This window comes from Fukomys damarensis, unplaced genomic scaffold (genome assembly GCF_012274545.1).
Source record: "Fukomys damarensis isolate Sample0158 unplaced genomic scaffold, DMR_v1.0_HiC HiC_scaffold_6, whole genome shotgun sequence".
NCBI classification, from domain to species: Eukaryota; Metazoa; Chordata; class Mammalia; order Rodentia; family Bathyergidae; genus Fukomys; species Fukomys damarensis.
In genome coordinates, this window is record NW_022900918.1 from 14,605,555 (window position 1) to 14,620,014 (window position 14,460).

The window sequence follows — 14,460 nt, forward strand, 5'->3', positions numbered from 1 at the left end:
ATAATTTCATGCATCTGTGCTTCTTAGAGATTGGTCCACAAAGTGTTAAACACAAAGCACTTATCAAAATACAGGGATGTATAATTGTCCTCTGGAGAGGGAGCCAGAGAAAACAATTAATAATAATTTGATATTCATTAATTCATGCTTGAAGAGAAGAGTGGTAATTGAGCCATATGTTTTATTGTTCCTTTATTACATGCTATCAGAGTGGATCAAAAGAAATAATTTTCTTAGAGTTGAAATTCACTGCAGAAAAGGATGGATGAAAAAGCATCCCTGCCTTTTCCATGAAGTGTATTAACATTTCAATGCTTTTGTAGTAATTAAAAAATCATCTGAATATAATTTTAAAAGTATAAAAATCTAAAGGGGATGCAATCCTCACTTTTTAATAGCTGTTCTATGGATGCTTTCTTCTATAACAATGTATTAAATGAAACTAAATGCTGTTGTAAAAATAGAATACACAGTGGAGAGAGAAGGCCTTCTGATTCATCAAATCCACTTTGTTACGTCTGAGTTTATTCACAGTATAGGACTGACAGATTTCTGAAATGACTGGAGAGATATCATTTTTTGTAGCCAATTCATCGCATTATAATTGTCATACTTTTCTTGGATACTGTTACCTAAGCCTAGGAATTTTGTTGCTAATTAAAAAAAATAGCTTTATAAGAAATAATGATTCCATCAGGGTACTATCTTTTTAGGAAAACAAAGGAAATACAATAATCTCAAAAATAGAATTTGTTAAGATAGAATGTACTTTTAAAGTAAGGCCAAGAAATAAGTAGTCTATGTAACTTTAACTGGTTGTAATCACTGAGCTACTTGAATATACAGTATGTGATGAAATGGTCTAGCTATTACTGCCAGTTTACTTTCTGACATGTTCACTATGCTAGAAAATCAGAAGCGAGTGGAACATTTCTTTCTCAGCTGGATTCAGAGATCTATCAAAAGAAGCTTCTGAGCTGTATCACAACAATTATATTACAGTGATTTTTTGAACTATGTAACTGTTATTCTGGTATAATGTATAATCTGCTTTTCGAGTTTCACCTATTCCATAGGATCTGGCAGTTCCCAGAGGCACCTGTAAATATCCTCCCTAACTTGAAGGGGTCATATTCCCTTCTAGATCCACTCCTTACTGTTTAACATGTGGAGTTAGCATCTTGAATCTCTAATGTACCTACCAGCTCATCATAGATCTGTTTATTTTTGTTACTCACCCTATTTTTATGTGACATCTCTTATTGGATGCCTTCAGGAAGTGGAATGTTTTGTGTGTACTTAAGAATTTCGTTGAATTTATCACAACATAAAAGTTGGGCAGCATACTGACCCTTATTTACTATTTATCTTGCTATTTGAACCGGATGGCTTCTGAGAGATGTTTACTGAAATATTCAAATTCCTGAGCTAAGTGAGGATTTCAGCTTTTTTCACTTTAAGAGGAAGTGAACATCCTCTATGTCTTATAAATACCACCTAAGAAGGTTCTCTTCAATGTCTCTTCATTCTCTTTTGTACATTCTTCTCATTAATACATTTAAATACTCAGTTGTTTTACCTGTATAAAAATTTATGGTTTATGACTTATATTCATCCATGCTGTTATTATACACCTTACAATTTTTCTTTAAGAACCTGCTATGTTCCAGGTCCTAATGATTAAAAAAAACAAACAAACAACCATGGTTTTCATCCTCATGAAACTTACGTTCTACAGAGGACAAAAGGAGACACAGAGAGCTGGGGATGTAACTCAGGCAGGTGCCACACCTGCCTCTCAAGTGCAAGGTCCTGAGTTTGATCCCTGGTACTAGAAAAAAAAGGAGAGACAGAAAACAAATATATGTAATTTTGGAATTAATAAGACCCTTACAAGAAATAAACACAGTGACTAAAGAGAATTTTAAAAAAATAATGTAGTAAGATGAAAAGAAGATATTAAAAAAATAAATTCTAAATAATGGAAAGGGATCAGTGTGGTAAAAAGCCTCCCAAGAGAAGCTACTCTAGATTTGACAAAAATCAGACCGTTTTCTGAGCTAAAGTTTAACTTGTTTGTTTTAAACACATTGAGATGGAAATGCAAACAACAAGACACAGAGACTATTCAAAAAGTTTCAAGGTTCCTCTATTACCTGTAAAAATAATATTCATAAATTACTCAGACTTCTTTTTCATTTTTGTTACTGGGGACGAACTCAGGTCCTTGTGCTTTCGAGGCAGGCTGTGGAACCACTGAGCTAAATCCCCAGCCCCACTCAGACAGCTTTTAACTCTTTGCCAGTGGTGAATTACATTGAAGGGATGCTTGGCCCTGGATCCTGTATGAAGTTGCTCACTTGGGCAGAGAAGCTCACAGGGGAGCTCAGGGGACTGAGGTGGGGTAGGTAAGTGTGAAATGACCCTCTCCTGGACAGGGACCATGGTGTGATGGGACATGGTGTGAGGTTTTTTCACATCACTTAAGATGCTAAGAGTCATATCCCTATTGGCTTTCCAAACAGTACATAATGAGGCAACATCATTTCCATGAGAATTTGACAAACTTTTCATGTTTTTATGTTGTGATATGAATAATGTATCCAATGGAAAGGAACATTTTCTTTTAGATCTGCATACCTTACTTAATGACTACAATTTGTTAATTTTACTTTCTTTCCCAAGAGAAGAGGAAAAGTCTCGCGTTTCCAGAAGTCTTCAGGTCCCTGAGAACAAACTGGATTGAAATTTCCCACATGAAAATATCAAGGCCTAGCAACCAGGCTCTACCCAGAGAGAAGTCAGGGATCCAGACCCCATGTAGCAGTAGCACCTGGGGACAGACAGCACAGAATGCAGAAAGGTCATCATTCTGAGCTCAGGTAGATGGTGCAGTGGTGAACAGCAGACAGAGTACCTCTCCAAGGCTGGTTGTTGAGAATTGAAACCCACCAGGAGAGCAAAGAGAGTCACTGCAATAAAGATGTGGTGGACTACCGTGGTTGGTGAGTTGCTGGGATCAATACCTTCTACAGAAACCTGAACTGACTGAGGAGCAAGGGTAGTTTGAACCAGAAGCAGAACAGTGCAGAGTTAGAACCTGCAGGCGGTCAGGGAGGTTAAGTCTGGTCTTGCAGCCAGAAACCAGCCTGAATTTCAGTGGACTACATATGACTAACTCACTGGCATTCATTGATTTGGATCTGCACAATGCTGCCCACCTTGCCAAAGCAACACTCCAAAATATTTTAAAGAAAAAGACCATGAGGATTAAAACTCTATGTACCCTAATAGAATGAATCCATCAAGCAAGGCAAGAAATTATATGGGGAAAGGGGGTGCCAACAAAAGGAAAATATCATGAGAAGAATGAGTAAATACATATCAGCTATAACCATGAATATTAATTGTCTCAATTCACCAATCAAAAGAAACAGACTAGCAGAATGGGTCAAGAAGCAAGATCCAGCAATATGCTGCATACAAGAAACATAATTAATTGAAAAAGAAATTCATAGACTGAAAGTCAAAGGATGGAAAACAATATTCCGTGTGATAGGAACCCAGAAAAAAGCAGGGGTTGCAGCAAAGTGTATTTCATACCCAAACTAAGAGAGAGAGAGGAAAGGTCACTACATCCTTGTAAAAGGAACAATCCAAGAGGACATTATGATGATCATAAATATATATTCACCAAATACTAGTGCACCCAACCATATAAAACAAATATTAATGGACATGAAAAATCAAATAAGCACTAATACAATTGTAGTGGGGGACCTCAGTACCCCACTGTCACAAATAGGCAGATCAACTAGACAAAAAAAAATCAACAATAAAATATGAAAACTGAGCTAAACTTTTGAACAAATAGACTTAATAGATGTCTGCAAAGTGTTTCACCCCATAGCATCAGAATACACATTCTTCTCAGCTATACACGAGATGTTCTCAAAAATAGATCACATTAGCTCATAGAACATGCTTAAGCAAATGCAAAGGAATTGAAGTTATCTCATGCATACAGTCAGACCACTGTGCAATGAAATTATAAATCAATGGCAAAAGAAACCACATGAACTTCATAAATATGGAAATTAAATAGCATCCTCCTGAACTACCAATGGCTCACAGAGAAAATTAAAGAAGAAATTAGACAGTTTCTACAACTGAATGACAATGCCAATATAGCATACCAAAACATATAGGACATAATGAAAGCAGTCCTATGAGGGAAATTCATAGCAGTGAATGCCCATATTTGCAAGCTCAAAAAACAATCTAATGCTGACTCTCAAGATTCTAGACAAAGGAGAGTAAGACAAACCCAAATTTTGTGTAAGAGAGGAAATTATAACAATCAGAACAGAAATCAATGCAATGAAGAATAGGAAGAATGCAAAAAAAAAAAACCAAATTGAAGAGTTCGTTCTTTGAAACAGTAAATAAAACTGACAAAACCTTAGTCAACCTTATAAAAAGAAAAGGCTGAAATACATGCAATTAGGAATGAAAAGGATGAAATTATAAGAGATCCATCAGAAATCCAGAGGATCACCAATACCTTCTTTGGAAATCTGTACTCCAATAAGATGGAAAACAGAAGAAATGGACTAGATTCCTAGATACATATGAATTACCAGAGTTGAACCAAAAAGACACAAAAATTTCAATGAAATTAAAAATGTAATTAAAAACTTACCAACAAATACAAGCCTAGGTCCTGATGGCTTCACTGCTGAGTTTTACAAGAAATTTAGAGAAAGGCTAATGTCTCTACTTCTCAACCTCTTTAATGAAATTGAAAGGGAAGTAATACTCCCTAATTCATTCCTGCAAGCCAGCATTACCTTGATTCCAAAAGCAGAGAAAGACCCAACCAAAAAGGGCCAATCTCCCTAATGAACATAGATAAAAAAGTCCTCAATAAGTTATTGGAAAACAGAAGGCAGAGACCCTGACCAGATGGGATTCATCCCAGGGATGCAAGAGTGGTTCAACATACATAAATTGATAAATATAATACACTATATTAACAAAGGCAAGGACAAAAACCCATATGATTATGTCAATAGATGCAGAAAAAATTTTTGACAAAATCCAACACTCATTCATGATAAAAATCCTACAGAATATTGGAATAGATGGTCTTTATCTCAATCTGATAAAAGCCATCTATGAAAAACCAACAGCCAACATCATAATTAATGGTTAAAAACTGAAAGTCTTCACATTAAAATCAGGCACAAGACAAGGATGTGCACTATCACCACTCCTCCTCAATATAGTTCTGGAAACATTAGCCACAGCAATTAGACAAGAAAAAAAAATAAAAGGAATAGGGACAGGAAACAAAGATGTTAAATTGTCATTATTTGTGGATGACATGATACTCTATATAGAAGATCCCAAAAACTCCACCAAAAGACTTCTAGGTTTAATAACCAAATTCAGTAGAGTAGCTGGATACAAGGTCAAATTTCAAAAATCTATAGCCTTCCTGTATATGAATAACAGACTCACCGAGAGAGGAACTGGGGAAACAACTCCTTTCTCAATAGCATCTCCCAAAAATGAAACACCTAGGGATCAATTTAACAAATGAAGTAAAAAACCTCTACTTTGCCGGGTGTGGTGGCGCACACCTGTAATTCCAGCACTAGGGAAGCTGAGGTAGGAGGGTCGCTGTGAGTTCGAGACCAGCCTGGGCTACATAGTGAGTTCCAGGTCATTCTCAACTATGTAGTGAGACCCTGTCTCAAAAAACCAAAAGAAAAAAAAAGACCTCTATTTTGAGAACTATAGCACTCTGAGAAAATAAATCGAATATCAAAGATCAAAGCAAGAAAATGGGAAGATATTGTTTTTTCTTGGGTACGAATAACCAATATAGTTAAAATGGCCATATTTCCAAAACTGCTATGTAGATTCAATGTAATCCTAACAGCATATTTTACAGAACTAGAGAAAACAATCCAAAAATTCATTTGGAACCAGAAGAGACCTAGAATAGCAAAAGCAATTCTAAGCAACAAAGACAAGGCAGGGGGTAAGCCAATCCCCAACTTGAAATTATGCTACAAAGATACTGTGATTAAAAAAAGCATGGTACTGGCAAAGAAACAGACCTGAAGATCAATGGAACAGATTAAAAGATTCAGAAACAATTCCAGATATACTCTGCCACCTCATCTTTGACAAAGGAGCCAAATACCTTCACTGGAGGAAAGACAGCCTCTTTAATAAATGATGATTGAAAAATTGGGCTTCAATTTTTCAAAGATTAAAAACTAGACCCATATCTTTTACCCTGAACTAAACGAAAATAAAATGGGTTGAAGATCTAAATAACTTGCTGGAAGATAGGTTAGATAAAGCTCTTAAAGGCATTGGTGTAGGAAAAGTCTTTAAGAGCAAAACCTCAGTGGCATGGGAACTAGCACAAAGAATCACCAACTTATTAATCAACATCTTATTAAAAAGCTTCTGCACAGTGAGAGAAACCACCAACAGAGTGAAAAGTCAACCCATAATGTGAGAAAAAAAATTTACCAGCTGTTTCTCAGACAAAAGACTACTATTTAGAATATATAAATAACTTAAAAAGATTAGAAGCCCCCACAAATTTAAAGACCCAATCCAAAAATGGGCATCTGAAATGAGTGGACATTTCTCAGATGAAGAAGTAGAAGCAGCAAATAGACATATAAAAAATGCTTAAGATCTCTAGTCATTTGAGAGACGCAAATGAAAACAACACTGAGATGCCTTTTTGTTTTTTGTTTTTTTTTTAGACAGGGTCTCACTATGTAGTTGAGACTGACCTGGAACTCACTATGTAATCCAGGCTGGTCTTGAACTCACAGCGATCCTCCTGCCTCAGCCTCCCGAGTGCTGGGATTACAGGCGTGCACCACTATGCTCAGCTTCTGAGATTCCATTTCACTCCAGAATGAATGGCTGCTGTCAAGACATCAGCCAATAACAATGCTGGTACAGCTCTGGGGAAAAAGGAATACTTCTTCTCTGTTGTTGGGAATGCACACTGATGCAACCACTGTGGAAATCAGTGTGGAAATCCTCAAAAAACTAGGATTAGAGGTTCTATTTGACCCAGTTATTCCTTTCTGCGTATGTTCCCTAAAGACTTAAAATACACACCCATGTTTATAGTGCCACTGTTTGTACTGGTAAATGTTGGAAACAGCCCAAATGCCCATCAATTGGTGATAGGAAAAAGAAAATAAATTTTTAAAAATAAAATGAAGTACTACTCATCCATAAAGGAAGATAAACTAGAGACTTTTATAGCTAAGTGGATGTACCTTGAGGCCATATTCTTAATAAATAAGACACATGTGTAAATACTGAATAGGTTCTCTGGTGTGAGAAACTGAAATGTAAATGAGGATCAAAATGTATAGGAGATATTGTGAAATAGGAAGAAAACATTCAAAAGAGACAGGAAACTGGAGTGGGGCAAAAGGAAGGGAAAGAAAAAAAAACAAAAAAGGACAAAATGGAAACAGAGCTTTTGTAAATAGGGAGGGGTGAAGAGGTTAAAAGGAGAGAAGAGGAATGGATACAATAAGAACCAAGATATATCAGGTACAGGTACAAATCCAATGATGAATGCGACCTTAATGTGTACTTACAATGTATCAATAAACTTAATGAATAAAATTGTAAAAAGAGAGCGTATCTAGGACTTAAATTCAGTACAACTCTGGTGGATTCAGCAATAGAAAGAATGCCAGGAGGCTGGAATTAGTGAACATGAAGGGATGGTGTTGAGGAAGCAGTTGAGAAACTGTTCACTATACCTGATCCTTAAAATATAAACATGAGTAAGTGAGTTGCATTAAATAAAACTGACAGAAAGCTGTTGGTTGGTTTGGACTGATCTGAATGGGGCTCTGAACACCAAACCAAAATGGTGTTACTGTCTCTAAAGCTCTGTATCACAAAGCTGAAACTAAATTGTCTATTTGACCTTCTGAGAAATAAGAAAGGAGACACAGCCATATCTCCCAATAAGCCAGTTTTAGCCCAACATGATTAGGAGGTCCTTTCTGCTTTAACTTCTACAAAGAAACTGAGTTTTAAACAATTTATTTCTTTTTCTCTGTTTCTGCTTTCTTAGCCTTTTCTGTCCATAAAGCCAATTCAGACTGTTCAGCTCAGGGAAACACACATTCTATTTTATAGTGTTACACTGATAGCATTTTTTTTTTTTTAACCGGGGATTGAACTCTGCTTCTTGTGCTTGCGAGGCAGGCACTGGAACCACAGAGCTAAATCCCTGGCCCTACACTGATAGTATTTATAAATAATTTTGTCCAATTCTAGAACTATAAATGAAACCAAATTAAGATCTTTCGACTAAATTTTTTGTGATTTTGTCTTTTGACCATTGGGATTCAGTAGATTTTTTTAGACCTTTGAAATTAGTGTCATTAAAATATTAAACAGGGGTTCTTCAGCAGGCTTTGGCTGAGGGTGGCACAATTTCCTCTCAAGATTTCTGGACGACAGTGCCTGTGCGGGTGCCAAGGCCAGCACACGACCAAGTCCAGAGAAGATGATGTGCCCGAACAGCTCTATCTCTGCCGACGTGTGTGTGTGGGGGGTCCTCTTCCCCGGTACTGCAGCTACTCCGACCCCAACTTCAAGAACAGGCTTCGGGAATGAAGGAAGAAGCTGAAGCCTGCCAAAGAGAGAGCTGGGCTTTCCAAGGGACCTGACTTTAGAGACGCTGAAACTGTTCAAAAATTCTTCCTCGAAGAAATACAGCTTGGGGAAGAGTAACTGGTTCAAGGCGAATATGAGAAGGCCGTGGACCATCTGCCAAATGCGCTGGCCGCGTGTGGTCAGCCGCAGCGCTTGCTGCAGGTGTCACTGCAAACTCTTACACCACCAGTGTCCAGTTTCTTCTCACTAAGATCCCAACAATTGGTCAGAGAATTGTTAAACGCTCAGAGCTTGGCTGAAGATGATGTGGAATGAAAAACAAATCTCAACATAATACAATCTCAGGAAGACTTTTAAAGATTCTTAGCTTGGAAGTTGAACAGCTGTGGGGGAACAAGGACAAGCACGCTTGTTTATGGACTGTCTTGCACTGAAATCTACCAAAGTTATGTTTCCTTTGTATACACCCATTCATCTTTTATTTATTTTCCCAGTGAAAAGTGTATTTTAAGGGAGCTTTTTATTTTCTAAAAGCACTATGAGTTACCAAAATACAGATTTTTTTTATTCCTTAGACCTGCGGTTAAAATGTACATACAACATTTAAAAACCCAGTGCTTAATTTTAAAAGATAAGCAAAGGGGCTGGGGTTGTAGCTGAGTGTAGAGAACTTGTCTAATATGCATGATGTCTTTAGCTTGGCTCAGCACCATGAAAAAGGAAACTGGTGAAAAAGTGTGAAAGGGTGGTGAATATACATTTTTCAATGCTAGAGTATTTTCTTATAAGTGAGAGTTGGCTATTGATTGTGGTTTTTGTTTGTTTGTTTGGTACCAGGGATCGAACTCAGGTTCTTGCACTTGCAAGGCAGGCAGTAGAACTACTGAGCTAAATCCCTGGCCCCTTTATTGTGTTTTTGAAAAGAATGTTAAAATGAGAGATCCTTTCTTTTGATTTACTCTTAAAGACATGTGGTGTGCAGCTGTGCTGTACTAAAGGCTCCACCTCTTCCCTCTTTATCCGTCTTGAGAAATTTTATTATTTTTATTTATTTTGTATTAGAAACTTCATAGACTCAGTTTAAGAAATGCTTGTTCAAGGCTTTGTTCTTGACAGATTCTATGTATTCTAGTCTAGGTATAAAAGAACAATTCCTACAGTCAAGAATTTCACATTCTAGGAGGGAGAGAGATTGTGGAACATTACTGCCAAATGCTTGATAAATGTTATTAAAACAGGAAAATAAATAAATCGCCATAGAAACAAAGGAAAGAAATAATTAAGTGAAAGCTATAGTAGAAATATAGCATTTTGAGCTGGTCCTTGAAGAATGATATCAGCCCTCGTCAGCCACAATCCCCACTTCACCTGTCTGTTGAGCTATTTTATTTAAATCAGTGTACTTAGTGTTTCTGGGTATTTGTTTCCTTTTACTTTAAGTATAACTACAAATAGTACTGGGAATTAGATATATGTACCTAATATCACCGTATGACCTTCACTGGTTTCCTGTCTGCTCGCTCTCCTCATTTATAAAACCAGGAAATCACTCTGGTGATTTTTGACACATCTCTTACAGCTTCTCATTCTTTTGATTCTGTTCAGCATCTTCAAATTCCCTTTTGTGTGAGGAATGTATTTGGGCAACCAGTACTTGGATTTTTCTAATATTATGAATTTTGCATGCTTGTTTGACTTAGTATTTCTTTTTGCTTTGTTTTGTTTTTTGGTTTTTTGAGACAAGGTCTCATTATGTAGTTGAGACTGATCTGGAACTCACAATGTAACCCTGGCTGATCTCGAACTCACAGCAATCCTCCTGCCTCAGCCTCCCGAGTGCTGGGATTACAGGCCTGCACCACCACTCCCGGCTTCACTCAGTATTTCTTCATTGATCTTTTGATTTTCACTGGAATTAGACAGTTCTGCGACTATGTAAATTTGAAAATTAACCTTTAAGGTATTGGGATCATTTACCTCTAAAAATGTCTCCTTTTTCCTTTCATCTTCTGTATATTTCACATTGATTAATTTATCTTCTACAATGGGAGTAGGATTATACTAACTGATGACTTGAGTAGAGTTTGTGGGACCTTTTACTCTCACAGTGATGTATTATCTGCCATCTCATAACTGAATCAGTTTCAGAATTGAGAATAAAGATCTTTTGTACTTAAAGGCAAAAAAAAGAGACTGATTTTATGAACAGGTTTAGGTTATGTTGAGGCAAATACAGCCATCTGACTTGTACTTTACAAATTTCACAAAGATCCAAGGACTGATTCAAAATGGGACATAGAACTAAATATGAAGATATAAAACTAATATGAGAAAATGAAACAATGGAAATAAAGTGTTTGTAAATGGGGAGGGGAGGAGAGGGTGAAGGGAGGGCAGGGACAAGGGGAAAAAATGAGAACCAAGACCTGTCATGTAAAGGTACGAGACCCCAAAGATGAATGCAACTGTACTGTATACCTAAAATATACCAATAAACTCATTGAGAAACAAAAAGATATAAAACTAAAATTTTTAGAGGACAATAGAAAAAAATTAACATGTCCTTTAAGCTTGGTGAAGTTTTTAGATATAATATGAAGAGCCATGATCTATAGAAGAAAAAATCGTTAAGTTAAATTTATTAAAATTTAAAACCTCTGCTTTGTGAAAGACACTGGTAAAAGCATCAAAAATATAAGCAACAGCCTTGCAAGCACAAGGTCCTGAGTTCAATGCTCGATACCCCCCAAAAAAACAGACTGGGAAAATTATTTTCAAAACATTTGTCTGAAAAGGAATTTGTAACCAATATATACAAATTATTCTTAAAACACAATGATTTTTAAAAGTTAAATACAGAGTGGACAAAAGACCTGAACAGACATTTCACCAAAGAATGTATGTAGGAATGTATGTAGGAAAAATAAGCATATGAAATACTTATCATTAGGGAATACAAATTAAGGCAATGAAATACCTCTACATGCCTATTAGAAAGGCTAAAATCTAAAACCTCTTAACAACCAGATTAGTATGGTTCATTTGCTATAATTAATTAATGCATTATAAACTGTCTATATTTTATTCAGATTTACTTATTACCAAGTATCTTTTTTTTTCTTTCAGTTATAGGGTCCCATCCAGGATACAATATTATATTTAGTCATTATATATCCTTAGGTTCTTGCTGATGAGTTTCTCAGATTTTCTTTTTGTTTTTTTTTTTCCAGGTACTGGAAATTGAACTCAGGACCTTCCCCTTGCAAGGCAGGCATGGCACCACTGAGCTAAATCCCTGGCCCAGATTTTCTTTTTTTTTGTTTGTTTTTTGTTTTTTGAGACAGGGTCTCACTATGTAGTGAGACTGACCTGGAACTCACTATGTAGCCCAGGCTGATCTTGAACTCACAGTGATTCTCCTGCCTCAGCCTCCCAAGTGCTGGGATTACAGGCATGCACCACTACGCCTGGCCTCTGATTTTCTTATTTTTAATGGTCTTACTATTCCAGTATTTTTATGATGCTTCTTTCATGTTTATATTGGACTTCTAGATTTGAGGAGGGAAACCACAGAGAATAGTGACTTCTTATCACATTTATTGAGGGTATATGCTGGCAATATGATTTCTTATCATTGCTGTTAATCTTGACCACCTGGCTGAGGTAGTCTTTGTTAGGTTTCTTCACTGTAAAGTTACACCTTTTTCTCCCCCTTCCCATATTGTGCTTTTAATTTATTTTTTTAAATTGAGTTTATTGGTACTTTTTAGGTATAGTACAATTACATCATTATTGGGATCCTGTACCTTTACATAATAGGTCTTGGTTCTCATTTTTTCCCCTTGTCCCTGCCCTCCCTTCACTCCCTCCTCCCCTCCCCCTTTACAAACACTTTATTTCCATTTTTTCATTTTCTCATATTTTTTCTGTTCCCTTATTACCTTTCCTGTACCCTTCCCACTTTCCCTACACCTTTAGCCCTTTTCTTCCTATTTCACATTGTTAATTATTTCATTAGGATCTGATGTACTATTATAGTTTTTCACACCAGAGAAACTATTCAGCATTTACACATGTGTGACTTATTTCACTTAGGAGTATGTCCTCGATATGTATCCATTTTCCTATGAATTATTCTAATTTCTCATTCTTTATGGCTGAGGTATTGTGCTCTTTAGAAGGAAGTCATTATGCACGGCACATAGTTGAAGAGTGGAGAGTTGTGTTCTATCTTCTTAAATAGAGCAGCTATTCATGAATTATGAAGCATTCTTCTGCATGGGATAGTGATGCCTTCTATACTCTTTTATTTATTTAACTGTTTATTTACACCCTGCATGGATTCAGGGGTACTTATTTTATATTTTTTATTATAACTCATACTAAATTATTTATTTTTCTTGCTTAAATTATTCTAGCTTTGATCATTGAAAGCTTTTTCAGTAGGCTTCAGAGTCCCTTACATATTCATATCATTTTTTGTATGCATGCACTGGGTATTTGAGCATTTTCATACCTTCTGTAAAATACTTCAGGCTTATTTTATAACAGTTTCCTCCCAGTCTGGTAGGCAAAATAAAATTTTTCTTTTCATAAGTTTATCTCAGGCGTTTTTTTGTAGTAATAGACAGTTGACTGATAACAATGATTTCAGCCAATAAGTGGATTCCCACTGTCTGAAGAACATTAATGGAACACCCCAGTGGAGTTTCTAAGAATCAGAGACAGATAATTCTTTGTCATAAAGTTTCAATTTTTTTCTATCTTGATTGGACCTTCAAAGAGTAAACAAATATACTAATATTCTAGATTTTTTTTCAATCTCTTGCATTAGCATGGGCTCCATAGATAGCCAATGAAAATAGGAACATTTCCAAATGTTGTGAATTATTAAATCATTGGATTTCTGGCCTGCAATATTTATTTCTTCATACCCTATTACATAAGCAGTTAACCAATACCATGCGCTTCATGCTTTTGTTTAATAGCACCCACTTTCCAGTAGCAGCTTGTCTATAATTTGAGGCATAGCTCTTGTGTCTATAACAACAAACCTCTAAAATACAGTAGCTCAAACAATATATAGACATTTTTCTCACTCTGATAGCAAAACAAAAGTAGGCTCTGGCCATTTCATTGTCCAGAGAACACTGCTGTAGTATACTGGCACCCTTTAATGTCCCTGACCAAAGCTGGCTCAGCAGCTCTACAAGTGTGTCCCTGACTGAGAGAAGAGAACAAAGCCACTGTGATAAAAACAGCATGGTACTGGCAAAGAAATAGGCCTGAGGATCAGTGGAACAGACTGGAAGACACAAAAACAAATGCAGATGTACTCAGCTACCTCATCTTTGACAAAGGAGCTGACCATCCGCAGTGGAGGAAAGATAGCCTCTTTAATAAATGGTATTGGAAAAACTGGGTGTCAACCTGCCACAGATTAAAATTAGACCCTTATCTTTCGCCATGCACTAAATTAAAATCCAAATGGATTAAAGATCTAAATATTAAAACAGAAACATTAAACTTGCTGGAAGGTAAGTTAGGCAGAACTCTGGAAGACATTGGTATAGGAAAAGACTTTATGAACAAATCCTCAGTAGCACAGGAACTAGCAGATAGAATCAACAACTGGGATCTCATCTTACTAAAAAGCTTCTGTACTTCAAAAGAAACCATTAGCAGAACTAAGAGACAATCTACAATGTGGGAAAAAATTTTTACCAGCTGTACCTCAGACAAAGGACTATTATCAAGGATATATAAAGA

General features: G+C 36.4%; 1 pseudogene; it reads left to right on the plus strand.

The window, feature by feature from the left end:
* Positions 1-8,581: 8,581 nt before the first annotated feature.
* Positions 8,582-9,006, plus strand: LOC104861042 (annotated as a pseudogene).
* Positions 9,007-14,460: the final 5,454 nt, after the last annotated feature.